This window comes from Castanea sativa, chromosome 5, assembly GCF_040712315.1.
Source record: "Castanea sativa cultivar Marrone di Chiusa Pesio chromosome 5, ASM4071231v1".
Classification (NCBI taxonomy): Eukaryota; Viridiplantae; Streptophyta; class Magnoliopsida; order Fagales; family Fagaceae; genus Castanea; species Castanea sativa.
The window spans coordinates 49,038,184-49,056,886 of record NC_134017.1 but is presented as its reverse complement, the minus strand read 5'-3'; positions in this window follow the sequence as shown (position 1 = coordinate 49,056,886).

Sequence of the window (18,703 nt, the reverse complement as noted above, 5' to 3'; positions counted from 1 at the left end):
ATCTCTGTTTTATGTGTGAATTTTGAAAATATAAATGTTTAAATTTCATGTTCCTTATGTTCTTAATATTCACATCAAATTTCGTTCAAATCAGATATTTTTTACTATTCGATCAATAAATCTATTTTTTATACACAAATTTAGATCATAAAAATTTGAAATTTTAATACTATTTGCTTAATGACATAGCAATTGAGTTTTGATCTTCTTTAAATTTTATAAGCACGACGGATATAATAAGAACATGCAATCTAACTGTTAGATTTTCAAAATTCACACTCAATATAAAGATACGTACAAGAATTTTGTAGAATTTCTCTTCAAATTAGTTTGAAAAGAAATATTGTTCAATATTGATGAGTGCACCTCATATAGAAAAGAGATCTTAGAATCAAAATTGGTACTTTATTTCTAATGTAATTGGCATTAAATTAGAAAGATACGCTGAATTGGTGGTCAAAAATATGCCAAAAGAAAGGACCCAAGTAGACCTGGCAAAGGGGAAAAAAAAAAAAAAAAAACCCAAGTGTATAGTGAAAGAAAAAGAGGCAAAAATCCATCATTTATTTGATCTTTGATTTTGCTTTACCGACATAATAAAACTGATTTCCGAAAATCTCCAAAGCTATTACATTACATTTTGTTTTTATTGGTCACAACTATTAACCCTCGATCAGAAGATAGTTTCTCATGTTTCAAATGTTTTCTATAAAAAACCAAACCCCAAAACTAACTTCTTTTTTTTGATGGGACCAAATATTACTATTTAAGAGATGTGACTAGTGACCAAAAAAAAATTGTTGTTGACTTAACAAAACCGGTTGAGCTTATAAATCTTTTTGTGGCGTGTGGCCTTGTTATATTTAATGTCTTCTTCTACTGTTTGATTTGGAATTTATATATATTTATTTGTTCCAGGTGGTATATTTCTCTACTAGCTTATGATATCCTTCTCAAAAAACAATACTAGCTTATGATATGGTTATCAACTATCATCCAACTCAGGAATCGGAAATAAGCATGCATTATATCTATTTATGACATGCTGCATCTGTTTGGTGCAGTAAATAATTTTACACACAATTTGACAGTTCTATCTACTTACTACATTGAAATATTAAATATCAAGTTCTATTATATTTAATTCAACTGTATATAACTTATGTTAGCTCTTTACAGAATTATTATTTCTCTCATATTGTTCAACAAGATAATGCAATTGCGCTTGACTTAGTCCAAAGAGCTGACTTTCTTTTCCTCTCACAGCCTAGATGGAGTCTGTTCCTCCAGATTTAATTTCCCTTGTAATTTCTAATTTACCAACTTTTGATTAATAAACAATATTTTCTTTCTTTTCAAAAAAAAACAAAGATTATTTCAATGTACGGCTAATTTCACAATTCGAACGTCATTTCCCCTCCTAAACCCTCAAGCATTTTATATATAGAGAGATGCCAATTAAGCTACAAGATTCTTGACAATCTAACACAAAATGAGACTGCAAAGCAAAAAAGAAGATTCAAATCCCCAAATCAGCATATAGTTTTTCTATATTCCAACATACACACATAGATCCAGCAAAAAATAGCACATACTCACAATATGTGACTATGGAATAGTTATCTCTAACAAATTGCTCGAACATAAAGTGAGCATCATTTGGACTCTTCAACTAATGGCATTGATCAATGGAACTTTATATTTGATTAATTAAGTAAAAATGTTGGTTCTTTACTACTTTGGGTGGTAAGATATCTGTATAACTTGCAAAAGAAATTGTAGTCTTATAATTAATACATAAAATAGAATAGCTTTATACATATATATATATATATATATATATATAAATAGAAATTTTACTCTACCTTAATGTAAGTGTATATGTGTATAAAGCTCTCTCCTGAAATCTTAAACCCCGACCATTGTACTCCCCACGCCCCACAAGCACTTATATTTGTAGAGTGACTCTTTGGTGCAATGGTAAAATAGAATAGCTTTTTAGTACCAAAAATGATTACATCAAACATGAGTTGAATTTAAAACATATATTTTCAAAGAGAGAGAATTATCAAAATTTGATGAGGAGGAAACTATCACACAAATCTTTGATACTTTGGGCCTGTTTGGTCTACAATCTTAAACTCACATTTTTACATTTTAAACAATTTTACACACTTTTTCACCTATCCAAATTTCAAAAAACTACAAAAATCACATCTCAAACTACTTTACCACACACTATTCACTATTTAGTTATTTTATTCAGCAAAAATAAAGTTATTTATCAATCAAACCATTCATATTTTTCTCATTTTTAGTTCTCTCATTTTTCTTAACAGAAATATAAGGGCAAATACAAAATGATTTTTTTTTTTAAATAATCAAAATAAGGACCACTGAGAAAATTAAGCTATTTTAAAAATATGTTTTTCCCTGTCTGAGAAAATTACAGTTTGACCCATCATCAAGAAAGGAAATTTTTTTTTTTTTTTTTTTTGAGAAAGGAAAAATTTTTTTTTTCGTAGCGTAGAGAAGCCATTGTCCAATTAAATTCAGTCCACTGTACTGTGACATAGCCGTGGTCCCCAGCGGGTAATCTCAGGAACCATGCGGTGCCTCCGTAAACAAATCAACTATCAATGTCACAGTCACAATCACAATCACAATCACAGTCGCGTCGTGTTGAGCGATGGCTGATGTACATGTGTTTAACGATAGATGTTTCTAATTCTCATCATTATTATTATTATTATTATTATTTCTTTATAATTACCATGATAAGCATGTTCGTGCGTGTATATATATATAGAAAATTTCATAATTATTTTTCAGTTTTTCACAATAAGGATCTATTTGAATACTGCTTATTTTACTAAAAATTGAAAATATTGTAGCAAAATAATTTTTAAATGTGTGAACAGTATTATAGAACCCAATTTTAAAGTTTTTTTTTTCTAAATAAAGTATTTATGGGTCCTATGAACAATGCACGGATTCACTGAAAAAACATAATTCCACGTGAAACAATCTTCTTTAAAATAAAAAAAAATAAAAAAAAGGCCAAAACGCAAACACTGGCCTTTATCAACTGCATCCAAATGGGTACTAAGCTAGTAATAAGTTTTATTGATTTTTATCTTGACTCACTTTTTGTATTATTTTTTTATTTGTTACTAATAATTTATCACATTAATAATTATCTCTCTTTTTTTGTGTATAAACTTGATCTTCTTTTTCTTTCTTCTTTTTTTTTATTATTTAGATGCTTAATGTTAGCAAAAATGTGCAGTGATTGTCTAATGCTTAAGTGTACAAAAAGAGTTTTCATTATATTTCCATATTCATATCCATGAGGTTCCTCATATAATGTAGATATAGGATACTCACATTCTATGGAAAATAGAAAGAATTTGTACTAGTTCTCATCTCAGCTTAAGAAATTGAATAAAAGGAAGACCTAATTAGGCTATAGTATGATACTTTGTATTGATTAGACTTCTTGATTGTCATCATGCTTGTACAACATTATTACAATTTTTTTTTTGGGGTAGAAAACAATGACACAATGGCCAGTGTACTTAGGATTTGTATGCTATGTGTTAGAAAATTACCTTAAATTCAAATTTTGACTTTTTTTTGAGGGGGGGGGGGGGGGAATTCAAATTGTGACTTGGAATGAAAAATTGGGATTTTTTTTTTTGAAATAAGAAAATTAATTTAGTTATCTTTTGAATTTTCTTGGCGTTGAAAAATAGGTTAATGAGTGGATGGACATCATATTCCTTCTTAAAGAAGTAATGTATTTCTTATCCACTAAGAAATAAGAATTGGGTGTATAAATATACCGTGTTACAAAGGATTCGATGTTTTTGACCTAGAGACCTTCCCTATAGGGAGAAGGAATAAATCATAATAATGAGAGTGAACTAGTATGAAAAAGTATTGATAACGAATTAAAGATTTTTGCTTAGAAGATAATACAAGGAGAGGGACAACAAATTTTGGGGGTTTTGTATAACGATTTTTGTTAAGCACACAAATGAAGAAGAATTTGTGAAGCTTGTATTAATGTTGCGAAGCGAGAAAAAAAAATGTCATGTGTGAGTAAAAAGGAAAAGATAGTTCTACAAATTGTAATGCAAATTTGGTGCGAAAAAAAACATGGTGGAATCTTTGTGTGTGAGAAGAAAGAAAACAAAGAAATCTTCTTTAACTACGAGACATACATGAGAAAATAAATTTGAGGTTTTTCTCTTGGGAGAGGTTTTTGGGTACTACGTACAACCACGAAGAGTTGTTGTATTCAAAGTTAGTGACAATCTCAGATGAAGTCCCTAGAGATAATATATTATTGTATTTAGAGTAGATCTCAAGTTTTGTATAAATTTGAGAAGAGATAATGTGATTGATTTTATAATAGTAGATTTATTTAAAATTTGTCCCGTGGTTTTTACCTTAAAGGAAAAAGGGATTTCCACATAAATATTTGTGAACTTATATATGTGTGATAGATTTCCTAGCTTAGTAATTTTGGTAATAAGTTTTTTTTTAAAAAAAATTGATTAAAATTGTTAGTTGATTTTCTTAATTCGCACAATACTAGATTGAGACTTGACACTATATATATATATATATTGTGGGTGCCCGAGGATCGAGGATGAAGTTGAAGAGTTGTGGTGTGGGGATATCATGGGCCCGAGAAGGAAAGTCACCTGAGGAGAGGAAGAGATGAGACAAAGGACTCTAAGGCATTCCAAATGGGAAGAAGGATCTGAAGAGAGAAAATCAATGATAATAGAGGAAGTTTTTAGTTTGGAGTAGCATGTTGCCTCTGCATTAAATGGTGGGTAACAGTTTTATCAACTGCATTAATGAGGAAGTGACTTGAATAGTATAAGTCACCGCTAAGCAGATTGCTTCTACCACCTTCTTCAGACGTAAAAAGGGACAAGTGTCAGGAGAACAGATTTATGATGAAAAGATGAAAGGTCAAGATGTGAAGAAAGGGTGGAGGATATAAGAAAAATAGGGTTTTCAGAGAGTAGGATCCAAAGACAAGTATCAAAAAATAGAAAAGAAACAAGAAGAACATTGAGAGAAAAGAGTGAATAGTACTATTTTTGTATAATTTTGGCTTCCTCGGGCTATTGATACATGAGCCCATCTATTCTATAATATTAGTCATTTCTTCCTTATTTTCATCTTCGGGCAGAGCCCCCTCTTGTTGTTTATTTTCTTCTCTTACAAATTTATTGTTTTGGGCTGAGGTTGAACTGTACAACTCACCCTTCTAGGTGGGCTTGGGCCGCCAGTTCGTTATGTCCTTACATACATACATACATACATATATATCAACCTATTCGGTTTAGCTGACTTAAATATATTTTTTAAAATTTTATTTTTTATACTTTTTCTTAAAGAGATCTTCCCAAACAAACACATGGACTGAGAAAGTCAATTATTATTATTATTCGATATTTGAAGGAGAAGAAATTTGAACTTTAGGTGTTTTCATTGGAAACGCCAAATAGTGTCAATTTAGTTATAAAACTCTTGATTTAGAACTCAAGAATTATGGAGTAGTTTTCATAGATGATTGTATATTGAAGAGTACGAGAAATTTCAGAGTCTTAATTATGCTGTTTTTAGTTGTTATCATCCTACCGTTGCCCTACATGTGATATTATCCTATTGCAGTCACCTTTTATTTGATGATATAACACAATCACACTTTATTTGATGATATCTCAAGCTATAATATGGAATGAATGCGGACTACACAAGCAAAAGAGGAAAAAAAATATGTGGACTACAAGTAACAAGACAAAGAGGGCTGATAGTCTAGCCGTAATGATATCCTTTGATGTTCCATATTTGTGTTTAAAAGTGATTGGAACCCCCCTCTCCCTCCCTCATTGTCTATTATCTAAAAAAATAAAATGATGGGAAATAAATCAGCAACTATAAATACAAATTAAGATAAATTAAAAAAATATATATTGGAAAAAACTAGTACAATCTGACTAACAATTCCTTTAATCTCCAAAAAGGAAAATACAATCTGACCAACTCTTTATTTCTTTTCTTTTTTTTCCCTAAACATATTATTTCCAGTACCTCATAGAGGTATTTATTTTGTTAGCTAATAATTTGGCACCAAGGATGGGAGGAAGTATACTTTATTTCGAGTGTATACTTCCTCTTACCCATAATTGAGTGGGTTCTACCAGTTTTGAGTGTGAGGAAATATACACCCGAAACAAGGTGTATTTTTCCTAGGGACGGAGCTAGACTTTAGACTTAGGGGCAAAACATACACTAAAAAATTTATTGACTTGTTACTAAATGAGACAATCTTATAAAAACTAACGTTTCCAACAGTTCTTTTGTTATTTATTTAATTAATTTTCAGATGTTTCATCAATTTCAAACCTTACAACTCTATTGATTGATAATTAAAAAGAATATATAAACAAAAAGAAGATAAGAAAAGCCCATATATATTTATAGAAAAATTCATAGGCTACTAAAAAAAACTTACAAACTCATGTATTAAAAGCATGTGATTAGGTCCACTTCAACACATAATAAACAAATGTTCATTTTTTTTTTCTTTTGTGAATGATGACACATCAATTACATATTTATCTACTAAAATTTGTAACTCACTCTAAATATATATTGAAGATAAAACTTAGATATGAATTTTTTTTTTTCATTTTTTTTATTTGGTTGGGTTCTATGGGCCAATTTGTAAATTTTTGGGGAGAGAGGGGCCAAGATTAATTATCTTGGACCTAAATGTTAAAAAATTCAAAATATATATACTACTATGATTTTCTTTAAAAAAAAATTGGGGGTGCCATTGCCCCCTAGTCTATGAATAGCTTCATCCTTGTTTGGCACAGAGATAGGAATGAGCTTCAAGAGGGCAATAGTAGGTTTTTCTCTTGAGATTAAAGTTTGATTTAATACCAAATTTGATGCATGATAGTGTTAGGAAATAAGATAAGGGAAAAGAAAGATAAAACAAGACAAATCCTAAACTCCAACAACTAAAATCAGCTTAAAAAACTTAGGTGCGCATCTCCATTAAACAACAAAAAACATTACCTAATCTTAAAAATATTATCTAAATTGTCGCGCCTTCACAATTATAACTTATAAGAACCACTATATTAATAGGGATTATAGGGTTTCCACGATTCCATCATTATGGAAATTTCTAATCATGTCGCAATTAATTCTTATAAAATCCTCAAAAAATTAAAGACCAAATTCAAAAATAAAATTTAAATTAATTTTGGTGCTCGTTGCACTTGCATCACCTTTTACTCTTCTATTATTTTCACAATTTCAATATATAGTGTTGGAGCATTTTAATATTAATTAATTAAAATGAATAAATATAACAACATAAATGTAAAAATGTGGGAGTGAATATGGAAGATAAGGAGTTGATGAAAATATTTAATCCCACATTGAAAATGAGAGAGACTATTTTATTTTTTTTAATTGTGGTGATTAATGGGCTAATATGAATTGACTCAGATATTAGGCTAAATACGTGCGTAAGGGGGAGGTGAATGGTGGAGGTTCTTGGTAAGGAAGGGTATAATATTCAGAAGTATTATTCAGTTTCTCTTTGTGTTATTTTCATTATTATTGTGTTTGCACCAACATATAGGAATCATGAGAGTACAACCAAAAAATAAATTTTTAGCGTGGTCAATATGATTTTAGATATTTTACATATACTTTTAATTGACATAATTAATTAATTTTATAAAACATTATTACACTTGCGATTATAAAATAACACACACACACACACATATATATATATATTTAATTTATTTTAGAATGTATCCCAATCTTGTAAGAAATATAGTTTTTTTTTTTTATAGATAATCCCAACATATGTCATCCGCCCCTGATGATAGCTCTTTATCATTAGACTAAGACACCAATCAGTTTTGGTGTAGACAGGGATTGAATCCCAGATCTTTTATTCAACCATCAGAAATTTTACTAGTAAGAAATATACTTAATATAAATGCATAATTTTTATTATTATAAATGTTATAAAGTTTTCATGTATTGCATGAAAAATGATATTATATGATATATCATAACGAAAAAAGAAACCAGTTCACCATACGACTAATGTTTTGAAACAATGATTTTGTGAATATTAAAATATTTCATCATCATTTTGGTTGGAATTTGTTGAAATTATTTTATTTGAATACTCATACAACGTATTGAGAGAGAGAGAGAGAGAGAGAGAGAGAGAGGACTTATGGGTTGGCCGAAATCAACGCTGATTTGTCAAAATACTGAAAATAGAGACCGTTTAAATCCATGTAGGTGACCTCAATCCTTCAACTTGAACTCAATTTGAATTGATTGGTACTCTTATCCTTTTTATTTTTAGGTATATAGCTAGAGAGAAAAAAATTAGATTCAATTCAAAAATATGAAACATCATAAAAAATATCATTATTTTTGGACTATCAATTAAACCCCGATCCCCGTTAAGTGTTCTAACTTTCATCCTCTAAAAAGTTAAAAACTCTTTAATGGGACATATATAGGTAAATTCCCAGCGATTGAAAACTACAGCCATTCAGAATTTGGAAGTTACAAATTGGTATGGAAAAGAATACTACTAGTTATGGTTAATGTTAGAAATACTGAATTGAATAGTATTGTATTTCTTGAGTAAAATAATATACATGAGTGCCTTTATATAGGAGGCATATGCGTGCTATACAAGTAAATATGAGTGCGGTACAAGTAGTACAGTGTGCAGTACAAGTAAGTGATTTAAATGGGCCAAGCCCACATATGAGTATATGTTAACAGCCCCCCTCAAACTCAAGGTGGATGTGAGACCAACTTGAGGTTGTCAACCAAATCACGAAGGCGTCCCTTAGGATGGGACTTGGTGAAGATGTCTGCAAGTTGATCTTTGGAGGAGACGGAGAAGAGCTTGAGAGCACCATGAACAAGATGATAACGGATAAAATGACAATCAATCTCAATATGTGTAGTCCGTTCATGGAAGACATCATTATGAGCAATGTGAATGGCACTCTGATTATCACAATAAAGAGGTGTAGCAGAGGATGTAGACACACCTAAGTCTGTAAGAAGCCATCGTAACCAAAGAAGCTCAGATGTGGTATCAGCAAGAGCACGATATTCTGCTTCAGTACTGGAGCGGGCCACAAAGTTTGTTTCTTACTTCGCCAAGAAATCAAGGAAGAGCCAAGTAGAAAACAATAGCCAGTGGTGGACCTACGATCAGTGGGATCTCCTGCCCAATCAGCATCAGAGAATGCACGAAGTACAAGAGGAGATTGAGCTGAGTAGAAAAGGCCATGGAAGAGAGTGCCCTTCAAGTAACGAAGAATGCGCGGAACAAGATAGTGAGTTGACCGTGGAGCGGACAACATCGGGCGACTGATGAACAGCATAAGAAATGTCTGGACGAGTAACTGTGAGATAAACTAGGCTGCCAACTAATCGTCTGTAAAGAGAAGGATTAGACAATGGTTTCCTCCCCGAGGGAGTCAGATGCGCATTAAGCTCAACTGGGGTCTCAACAGTTTTGCTATCAGTGAGTCCAGCACGAGACAAAAGATTAGAAGCATACTTGGCTTGAGTAATATAAAGACCATCTGAGGAACGAGTGATTTCAAGCCAGGTATGCTTACTCAGTTGAGAATTGTATTCTTTATGGCGAATGAAACTATATAAGATATTGAGAATTGTATTCTAGGGCGCAATTCTTTCTCTGAATAGGTAAACTATTTTCTTGTCAGAAACACTCCAAATGTCGAATCATCAAAATTAAACAGGTTACATGAAATTTATTTAGGAATTCCCTTTTGAAAGGGACAAATTCTACTCGGTTATATATAGTCGGTGGTTGAGAAAAATGTTTTCCTAGTGAAGCATATATTATAACCATTCATTTTTTGAGATGAAATTTGGCAGTGTTGCCAACTTGCCATCCAATTTTTGCTTGTCCAAGCTTGTAAAGCAATGTACGTATCACGAAAGTATGGCAGATTGAATTGGGACCAATTTTATTAGAGAGAAGACAGGAAAATCTAATAGAATATGGCCTACCAAAATTATTACATGGGTCATACTTAAGAAGCAAAGGGAAACCCATGCACAAGAAAACATTCCAAACCACTTGCATGTGTTTGGCACAGCCAAGCTGACCCAGAGACCCATGTCGATAAAAAATACTTTTTTTTTTTTTTGAGAAATAAACAAACACAAATAAAAGAGAGCGAATGAGATTTTAATACAAAAACACACTGTAAAATGAGTCGTCTGTTTTTTTTTGGTGGTGAATGAATAAAAGTTTTCATTTACATAGTTTATAAATTATTTATCTAACTACACTAATACAATTCATATTCAAGTAACAAAATTCTAAAATGTATATTGGTAGAGGTTTTCCTTTTATTAAGCTTGAACCAAATTATGCTTGTATAATATCTATTGATTAGATAATTATTAATTATTTCACAAAGCAGCAAAGCAAAGTAATCATTTTCCTTTTTTTTTTTTTTTTAAGAAACAAACACACATATAGTCGTATAATTTTTTTAATGTTATCATGAGTCATGACCCACGTATATATCATGAAATCCAATAGATTTGTACTTTGTGGCCGGGTCACTCTCATAACTACTTGTCTCAATGCGACATTATGCCCCAAACAAGGTGCTACAAGGTTATGAAAAGGCATGGTATTAGAATTTGATTAATAAAAGGCAGATCTTACCCAACGTCAATCCGTGGATCTTCCTGGATTATTTTTTTCTTCCTTTTCTTTTGTTGAATAAAAAAAAGGTGAAATTCAGAACACAATGCTTAATCACTAGACTCAAGAGTTGAGACGAACAAGATGCTTGATCACTAGACCCAAATGTCAATCCATGGATCTTCTTGGATTTTTTTTTTCCTTTTTCTTTTTGTTGAATAAAAAAAGGTGGAATTTTCGAGATGGACAAGATGCTTGACCACTAAACTCGAGACGGAAAAATTCTTAGGTAGTTCCGGAGTATAGTGAAATGATGCTCCCTCCTCTTACATTCATTGTGGACTCCATCATAAATTTCATGAGCGGACCCCACCATGAATGTGAGAGGAGGGATCACCATTCTCTGTGTTTCGAGAGTACCTAAGAATTACTCCTCGAGGCGAATGAGGTGCTTGACCATTGGACCGGATGTTCTTGGATTCTCAATGGGTAATGGAATAAATTAATAAACTCAAGGTGGACCACAATATTTCGGTGTCTGATTCGGCCATGCTAAAAATGTTGCGTGTAATCCATGAAAGTCCTCGTCAAATAAAAATTATAAAAATAAAACCCTTCTATCAAGTCATTATCGAATTGATTTCCCCTTTTTGGCTGCGTAATCCAATTGATTTCGTAGTTAAAGTTATATTAATAAAACATTATATATATATATATATATATATATATATATATATATTTATATCTATCTATCTATCTTTGAGAGCCTTATATTGACGGTTTATATCAATTTCATAAACAAATGGTGTTAGGATTTTCTTAGTGTGTTGACAAAATTTTGTGTCAATTTTATTGTATTGTATTTCAATTCATTTGATGTAATTTGTACACTTTTGAGTTGTAAGTGGAAGTGCACTAGCCTATGTACTAGGTGTTGTTTTAGAAGTGTTATGTTCATAATTTAAAACACTTTTACAATAAATCCAAAGACTCACCAATGAAATTATTATTTTTTCCATTAGTAACAGCTAATAACAATCTGCCACGTAAAATTTGTTGTGAAATTATTGTGAAAATGTTATAGGTATAATATTTCTCAATCAATTTTAGACTAAACACAATTAAAGCATTGAGGTAATTAGCCAAATAATTAACCAAACCACTCAACAATAGCATAGATAACCGTAATTGAACAAAACAATAATGTAAAGGGCAGTAAATCTCCTCTCAAGATATGACAATGATGAGAGGGAAGAGAGTAGAGAAAGCTAATGTGTTTGGCTAGGAATTAATAGGCTCAAATCTCCTAACTCTCAAGAGGTTTCTCTAGAGTTTTCTCTTTGAATCTCTACATTTAAATTCGTAGGAAAATAGGGTATATATAGTAGGAGAAAAGGAGGCATAGTAGGTGAACTAAGCAACTGATTTCTCTACAATGTAGAGGCAATCACGAGTTACCCTACTCTAACTAACATTTAAAATCATCACATGCTCCTCACATGCCAACTTGCATGTACTCATTTTCTTGAAGCACTTTGCGAGTTACTCTTGAGTTCCACTAATCTAGCAAAGTAGCAATTCTTCATCAAGTTTAAGTGTCCAACCCCAACCCAAGTACATTAAATCCCACAAAATGCATAGAAATAAATGCATAGAATTACAACAAATTTGACACAAAATAAAGCCAACAAAACACACTATGAAAATCCACAACTTAACAGTAATTGTAATTGAGATGAGGGGTGCATATGCTGGAAGAAGAGTGAGAGAGCTACCCACTTCCTTAGAACAAAATATCCATTGTAGTTTCACACCTTCAGCCTCTCAAATCGCCATATCATTAGAGAGAAGATCCAAGCCTTACACCATAGATACTTTGTGTGATCTTTGTTTTAGCTTGGTGTTGGGACTTGGAAATCACAGGAGCAATCCCCACAAAATCTTTAAAAGACCTTGAAGTGTCCAAAGAAGCTTGGACTTGTGGTTGGTGGCACAACTTGCAGAACCAGTTGCTACTAAGGAAAGAAAAAAGGATTGGTGTAATTGGTTTCTAGCAAGAGCGGGTAGCTCAAATACATCTATATTTACTTAGCTCAAGGGGGTTGTAAGTGTAAATGTATCACACCTATTCTTACTAGTGAATTGATTTGGTGCTATAAGCTCCAAAAAAAATTTATTTATTTTTACCCGGTTTGGGTTTTTCTCTCCGTAAATGCTTCGCGATGTTTGAGGGTGTAAGTATTTGAGGGTGTAAGTATTGGGGGGGATTTGCTATTGTTGTTATGTTGTTGTCAATGCATGATAATTGTGAAATTTGCTTAAAACTTGTAATTAGCAGTAATTAGGGGGTCCTAAACCAGTGTTTCTCAAATGGGGTAATTAACTTTCTTTATTCAATAAAAAGTAAAAAGAATTAGGAAAGGTGACCGTGCATGAAATTTGATTTGAATTAACTTTTACACCATCGCCTTAATGGATTTCAACTCACGACTTACCTAATAACACCAAAGAATAAAAATCTTTATATTATATTTTGATTTTTGAGTATTTGTATTTTACTTTATGTTTCTTCAACCACAACTATACTCAATTTTTTTTTCTTCTCTTTTTTCTTGTAAAATAAGTTAAATAACACTTAACAAAGTTTAAAATTAATAAAAAAAAATAAAAAAAATCAAGCATATCCGAAAAAGTCAAGTGTATCTTGTATTGTAAAGTACCATGGGGCATGGGCCAACTATAATGCAAAAATAAATTTAAGTACCATAGAGCTGAAACACCGAAAGAAAAAATTACGTATAAGGTTTTTTTTTTTTTGCTAAATAAAGTACGTATAAGTTGGAACCTAAGAATTTGGTTCAAATCATTGGTATATATGAACTAAATTTAGGAGACCGAAAAGCTCAACTCAACAGGTTGGAGGACCATATCCGTGCACAACGACATTAAATGACACACACCGTTTTAGGTTTCGTGACCATTTTCACTTTCTTAAATTTGTTTGGCCTACATGTTTCTAAAGGGTTTCGCTTAAATTTTTTCTTTTCACATGGTGGGTGGTCATTATAGTGACTGCCAAGTGCTAACTGTGTGACCCATATCGAAAAAGTTGGATAGAGAAATTTATTGAGTACAAGAAAAATGAACCTTGAAGATTCTGAATAATTGTTGAAACTTGTATATAGTAATGAAGTTGCATTGTTTGCTGAGTTTCGAGAAATTAAAATCGTTGTAGAATAGGCTGTGGCTTGTCACTTTGGTTTTGGGCTATTAGTCTAGTCCTTGATTGATGCATAAAGGTAGCTCTCTAGTGGAGGTTACATCACTGTACCAAACCTATGGAATTTCCTCAACTTCCCACCATACATTATAGATACAGAGAATTATACACGTAAGGGTCAAGCCAGGAAAATGATGGAATGATTAAAATATTTATGGAAAAATGAAAAAATTACTAATTCTTTTATAATATTTTATAAAATGTTTTTAAAAATAGATGATTAATGTGGGGGCCAAAATAAGCTTTTATCTTTTTTTTTTTTTTTTTTTAGTATGTTGCTTAATTTCTCAAACTATTTAAGGAAATATCTCTGTTTTGAAACTCGATTTTTAAAATCGAGTTCCAAATATAAAACTCAATTTTTGAACAATCGAGTTATAGCGAATGTAGACTTAAATATTTTTTTTTTTTGGAACTCAAGTTTCATGAACTCGAGTTCCATACAAAGAACTTGAGTTCATGGAATTTGAGTTCCAGAAAAAAAGAACTTGAGTTCCAGAAAAAAATTTCAAGGAACTCGAGTTTCAGAATTTTTTTTTATTTTAAATTTTTAGTGTTGTATAATTTGATTGACCAAAAATTGAGTTTTAAATTGGAACTCGATTTTTAGAAAATCGAGTTTCAAAACAGTGGCATTTCCCTAAATAGCTTGAGAAATGGGGCAAAATTCTGGAAAGTTTTTTTAAAAAGGGCAAAAGTCTTTTTTATTTTTTTTTATTTTAATACAAGATATAATTTCTACTCTAGCCTAATTTAAGTGTATATGTGTGTGAAACTCCCTCCTGGAGACTTGAACCCCGACCCTTACCCCCCACACCCCACAAGCATTTATACTCGTGGAGTGACCACCGCATTAAGGGTGCGCGGTGGTAGCCTATTTTCTCCTTAATGTGTATCTTAAGAGCATACATTAATTGAACTCTTGTTAATAAATTATAATAGGAAAGTTTTGATATTATTTTCATAGGAAATATAAAAAGTTGTTAACAACATTTATTGTTTTATTATTGTTCCAATAAAATGTTTTTAAAAATACCTTCTAAACTGATGCACTTAAAGGGCGTTTGGTTTCAACGTCCACGTCCTGCATTTACGTTTTGGTTTTTTTTTTTTTTTTTTTTTTTTTCAGCGTGTCTGTCACTGTTCATTGGCCATGAACAGTGATTTTAGGCCAATGAACAGTACTTTTTTGGCATGAACAGTATTTTTTACACCTTTAAAAATTATTTTGCTACAGTGTTTTCAGTTTTCAGCAATAAGTTCTATCCAAACAGACTCTTAACGTATTGATTAGCATTTCCCTTAGAATAAAAGCAAATAAAGAATACACCAAGAGATTTGATCAAAATTGGATAAAAATATAAACATTACCTATGAGACTTGGGTAAATACTAAATATATATCACCTACTACCATTTTTTTTAATATTCAATTTATTCTTTAAGCACAAACATCATTTATTGCCGTTTAAATATTAACCTTCTCCTCTTACTTTTTTTTTCTCTGTCTCTAGATGCTATTCATCTTCCATCAACTATCTAGTCACTTTTTTTCAAAAAAAAAAACAAAAAAAAAAATCTAGTTACTCATTATGCATATAATTGTTATAATGCGATCACTAAGAGTCGACTTTTAAACAGTGTGCAGTGTTGCTTGTGTTTAGGAAGCAAATTAAATGTTTTTAAAAAAATCTTGGTAATACCCAATATTATCCTAAACTTTAGGGTTAATTTTTTTATTTTTTTATTTTATCCCTTAAAATTTGTTCTCCTTTTATTTGGAAAAACAAAAGAAAAAAAAAATTGTGGTAATCATGCTTCAAGCAATTGTAAGGCAACATGAAGTTCATGTCTTTTTTGAGGTTTTATTTGAAAACCAACTAGAGGATTAAAATGCTCAAAGATTAAAGAGGTCGGTTTCTGGTTCGTTGGTTCAACCGTTCAAGCTAGCCAACTAGCTAGACAACTAAAACATCCCGTGAAGCCAATGCTATTACAACTGAAAGGAACATTGTTAAGGAATAAACATCAGAATTCAGAAGATGATTAGGCTGATGCCCATTGACTAAAACAAGTCTTCCACTGCTCACTGCTTCTTTAGGACTAAATGGGCACATTATTGCCAAGGGTATCAATTATTTTGTAGCTCAAAACTAATTCAAGAATATTGTAATTCAATTGGTAACTTTTATCCCATTTTTTCCATTTGGGAAAAAAAATTGACATTAAAAAAATTGACTTTTTGAAAATTTTCGTGAGGAAAATTAATTTCTTTTTGCTAGAATATTTATTATATTTATTGTTTATATATTTACCCTTAAATAGCTTGAGAGAATAATCAGATACTCAAAGAAGTTTGAACTATATATATAAAACTTAGGCCAAACATTTCCACAATAACTTGATATAAAATACAGAGACATTATAACCCAAAATGCATAAATTCAATGTATAGGACCTCAGTTACTCAAAGTGGGATTTCAAAAAAAAGTTACTCAACGTGGGATTTTATCACACATGTACACCCAATAAATTAAACTACAACTCTCCTGTAATATAAATATGATACTCTTGTCTTGTGTACCTACAATTTTCATATTCATAAACGAAATCTCTTGCGGATTCTCCTTTACTTTCATTTCTTAAAAGTGACACGTCTTAAATGAAGGACATTCGTTAAATTGCTTTACGATTCAATTACTGTTTAATTCTCTTATAGAACAAAGCATCGGTTCGAATCTTCTATGATAGAACAGAGTTCCCAAAAAAAAAAAAAGAATATTTCTAAGGCTAAGAGTAAGAGGAGTAAGCTGAGCATATAGTGCCTTTACATTGGGTATCGTTAAAACTTAAAACAAAGGAAAAGCGAAGAAAGGAAAAGAATAAAAATTGCAGAATTGACCAAATCCTCGATTAGCATCACGCCGACTCTTAATGAAGTAGAATATAATATTTACTTCAGCCGGCTTGTTTAAGATTCCTCATCTATATTTTGGGGCCTCTCTATGGTTTGTGGAGTTAATCATTTTTATTCATTGGAAAAGCTACTTTTTTGTCTAGTTCCGCAGAGACAATAATATAGTTATGTGTTCCAATCCTAATTATTATTTCTCAAAAAACTTTCTGGGTTAATGGGATCTCTAATCTTGAGATGAGAAGTTGAGTTCTCAGCATTTTGTTTTTAGTGATTAGTTAATCACGTGCAAACGTGCACAAGGTTGGCGGCTTCACGCTCATTTGCTATTATCCTAGAGGGGCTACGACTAGGAGTGGAATCTAGCAAGTTTGGTTAAACAAAGCCCAAGTTGATTGTGTTCACTGATTACCTTACCCAAGAATGGTATTTAGAATTCAGTTTCACTAGTAATCCAATTATGTGCATTGCAATTTGCAATTCCTTGATTAGGACAACAGTAGAACAATCTTTTGAGAGTGAAGCATAGAAATTTAGGCATTTGTATCATGTACAGTGTGATAATGATTATCAGGTATTTGTTATTTCAATATTGTTGTACATATTCTATCGCATGGAGTACAATTGTGTTTTGAAAATATGATTTCAGGAGAGCGTGTAAGTAATACCGGATTTGTAAGGTAAAAACCAAATTGATCCTGTATGGCACGAACCTCCCCCAACCTACTTGGGCCTTTGGCCTAGATCTCCAGCCTGGTGCACGACCCACGGACCTAGCCTTCCGATCTGGGGGCTTGGTCCCGAACAGGGTGAAAACCACGGGGAGCAAGCCTCATACCGTCTTGTTAAGCCCACAACCTGTTGAGCAGGCCTTAGACATATGCACACATCATCGTTCATAGCCATGGAGGTGCCCGACAAAAGACGTCTCGGACAAGAACATGACTGACCGAGAACGTAATATCCCGGGTACCTAACGTTACCTTGGTAGTATCGCTGCCGCACATTCATCCAGAAGTGGGAAGCAATTCCCAATGCCACTCTCACCACACTCCACTTCCAACTAAAACACCCATTTTGCAACAATAACATTGGACCTCCAATGCCACTAACGGCCAGAGTAATCATAACAGACCACTAACTATGAGGCTATAAATATGAGAAACTTGGAGAAAGGTGGGGACTTTTGGAAAAGGGGGGGGGGGGGGGAGAGAAAGTGAAAAGAGAGTTAAAGAGAATTGTAAGAGGGGTAGTAGAAGCAAAGAGAGCATACCTGGGAGGGAGAAGTACCTATATTGAGTTTCCATTCCTCGAACTACCCAAAGTAGGAAATTGAAAGGCCACATTATAAATAGGTTGTGAGCCCAAGTGAGAGTCGGCCCATCTACTTCACTTTTGGCCTGTACAGATCCGATAAAAGAGTGAAAGATGACTGGAATGTAATATAGTACGATGGTTTGAACAAAACACTTAATAAATAAAAGGGATAAATGACTCACTTCTCTATGGGATACAGAAACACCACCTGAAGAGATACAGAACCAAGACTCGCCACCTAAGGAATCCACCAATGGGATAAGAGTTTAAAAGAAGAAATCCTTTTTCTGAAGCACAAAAATTTTTAATCTAAAAATACACTATAATCTGTTTTTATTCAATTCAGCCAAATGACTTATATAATGCTTAGAATAGCCCTCTAAGCATGGGAGAACAAAATCAGC